Genomic DNA, 3,433 nt, shown 5'->3' with positions numbered 1-3,433 from the left:
CAAGATGTAAGAGACATGATGATGATTCACATGATGCGAATTTATGTCGTAAAGTTGTTTTTTTTGCATTATCTTGTTTTTGACAAGATGTCAGAAGAATATTTGCAGCAGCAAAAGTCGCCATAAAAGTGGCTTGCTAAGAAGTGGTTTGACTTCTTAACCCAACAAAACATATTTTCATTGGTACATATCTAAATTTTAGTTAAGTATTCATATATTTGTGATGTAATCTCACATTTGTTTGAGCCACCTTGGATTGATGATCAAGGAAGCGATGTTTAGCTACCTTCTGTAAACTTCTCAACAGAAATTCTGAATGAGTTCAAGGAAGACAATTCTTAACTGAAGGACAAGTGCATCCAGGAAGGGAAGTATCGACTACCTTCGAGTTTTGGTTCAAAGGAACTAGCCATGCAAGGGAAGTGTATGGAGGCTAAAAGAAGAGGGTGTTGTACTCTCATCTACTATACAAATCAGTATATCAATCTTTTGGGGTCCAAAAGATTCCTAATGGGGAGGAGTCATTAAATATTGATCCAGGACCTTAATGATAGCTCAAATTTAAAAGTTTTTGAAAGAGTGTCGAACCTGAGCAACCGGATATATCTCATCTTCCTGATTCCGGTGCCACAAATAGTTCAAAAAACTGACACCATATGAAGGAGTTATCACAATTTGAGAATTCCAGTAAACTGCAATTTTTGGGCATTTGACCAAGATTAAGTACTAAACCTTTCCTTAAACGTCTTTCTTTAAAATTTCGTATTGAGCATGTGGGTAGTATTTGAAAAGTGGGAAACATTTTTTCGCGCTCCCTAAAGGCTAGAAATGGTATTTCTAAAATTCACATGATTACCCTTAGCGAGCGACACGTAGCACAAGAAAACCAATTTTCTCACACGCTCTCGACCTGATATCAGTCATGTAAGAATATGCACGAGATTGTGTGACAGATGTTCAATTAGATGGGTCACATTGATAATGAGATGCCAAGCTAGTTGGCGAGCAGGTGACGGGACAGCCGTTGGATTAGACGGGACAGATTGACGGTGGAGATCGTTCGGGTTAGTTGGTAAGTGGTCGACGTGATATCCGTTGGATTTGGAGAAGTGATATCAATGGCACAGATTAAAGCGCTTGATAAAATGGAAAGTCAAAGAAGAATCGAGCAAGATTGATTGATGGTGGAGGTTCTGCTAAGTAAACAGTCCCACATGGTTGCCGATTAATACGACTGCTAGCCTTATCCCTAACTGCCGGGATTATACCGCCTAATATGCGCACTAAATAGTTATTGTAACAGTCACCTCCGACGGTTTAGCTTGGTGGAGCGGATAAACGTAGGTGGAAATTCTATATTTAACTGGAGTTAAGTGTAGTTCACAAAATTGAGTGGATATTGAGTAAATGCACTCTAGGAGCAGTTTTCAACCAGAGAGAAAGAGAGAGAGGGAGTGAAACAAGAGGCTAGCTAGGCTAATTGGAGCCTTCTGAAGCCAATGGAATAGTCCATAGAAGCTGAAGAAGTCATCTTCATGGAGATTTTCATCCAAGGAGATTTTGGAGCTTAGGGCCACCAGGAGTTGGAGGCAGTTGTAGGAGCTACCAGTACTTGTTCTCAGCGAACCAACAATCATTCCTGACTGTAATGAGCATTCTAAATCCATTATAAGGATTTGTAGAAGAATTTGAAGAATTATAAAGGCCAAGATGCTACAGGGAAGTTTCAGGAAGCCCAATTCCAACCATGGAGGAAGGCCTAGTTTGGGGATGCAGTGCTCATTTTGAGCAAATGATCAGTCTATTTTCAATGTCTGATATGTGCTGGAGATAGTAGATGAGGCTTTATTAACAGTAGGAGAATTCTGAAGGAGTTAGTGCCATCAAGAAGCTCAGGGTAGCTCAGAGAACTAATTGAAGGAATAAATTCTAAGAGAGCTTAGATCTGTTTGCAGAGTGGTGACAGACATGATAGAGATATAGATGGTATTCTAAGCCCATTGGTTCAGTTCAGTAACCTTTGGAGTTAAGTGTGGAACTTTTAAAAGAAACTTTTCCATAATCTCAAAGAGCCAAGTCAAGATGAAAAAAGCTCAAGGAGACGTAGCCCATGACATTCAGGTGAACTCCTAGATTAAATTTGTTGTTATGTGTTCATGTTTATTTGCTGCATTATATGGCTATTATATGTGTTTAATATCAACAAAAACAAATGGACTTAAAGAAATTAAACAAGTTAAAAGAAAACATACACCTGTTTCAAGTATTTAATTCCGCAAATGTCATATATAATCTAGATCATTTATTTGTTTAACTGAGTGGGAGACTATTGTAAGAATAACAAGTTATCAAACCCCCATTTCAGATTAGGAACCTGATTATCTTCTTTATTCAGAGGTATCGCCGCATTGAACCCCAGTTCATAATGTGGTGGCAACATCGCCTGTAAAATGTACGTTGCAAGGGGGGTCTAGGGGGGAAGTTGCAATCTTTGGGAGCCCCCCCTATTGGGGGATCAGGGGCAGCGCCCCCGAAGCTAAAAATAGATGTAAACTTTCCTTGTAAAACGTTGTAATTTCGTAGTCAATCTGAGCCATTCATTAGGTGGAGATCTAATGGTAGAAGTTATGTTTAATTTAGGGTTTTTTCCCTAGAAGGCAACCCCTCGCTATATATGAGGGAATTGTATTGTGTCTATGTAGATATGTATTCTAAGTGAGAAAGAGAGAGGATATTGTGTGAGAGAGAAGAGAGAATTATAGCAGATCTGCTGTAGGTTGTATCTCTTCAGTTTGTTGGATAATATAAAAGGAAGGACTGGCTATTTCTCCGTGGACATAGCCCAAATTGGGTGAACCACGTATATCTGTGTCTCTCTTGTTTTATGCATGTTCTGTGTTTATATTTTTGCAATATTTTATGTGTTCCATTGCTCTATAATATATCATTTTATAACATGGAAGTCCTTTCTTGTAGAGAGGCTCCAGCTTGGAAAAGAATCTATGTATACTTGTGTTCATGTTTTGACCCTTCTCTTCAAGCTATCTCATCAAATTCCTTTTAGTCAGCACCTTTCTGACTTCCAAAATTGTTTCAGTCCTATCTTCAATTTCTTATTCTTCAAATTCTTGACTATTCTTGGAATTTAGAAATTTGATAAGCTCAGTGGCTTCATTTAGTTTATCTCCTAGTTGCTTTCTAACCTGCTCAATGGCTTAATTTTACCTTTCAATAAGCTCCTGTTGTTGAAGAATGATTTGGATTGAAGGCCAAATTTCTCCCATGTCTTCATTAATCCTTTTCCAAATATTTTCCTTCACCTCTGACAATGTATGCCCATGGCACAATATTTTTCCATTTTCTGCAATCTTTGAGACAATGTCTGGGACTTTTGTGTTTCCGTCAAGTAAGAATTTTCAAACCTTGTACTCTT

This window comes from Pinus tabuliformis, chromosome 9 (genome assembly GCF_031772625.1).
Source record: "Pinus tabuliformis cultivar Carrire ecotype Pingquan chromosome 9, CPIR1, whole genome shotgun sequence".
Lineage (NCBI taxonomy): Eukaryota > Viridiplantae > Streptophyta > Pinopsida > Pinales > Pinaceae > Pinus > Pinus tabuliformis.
This window is presented reverse-complemented; position numbering follows the sequence as displayed.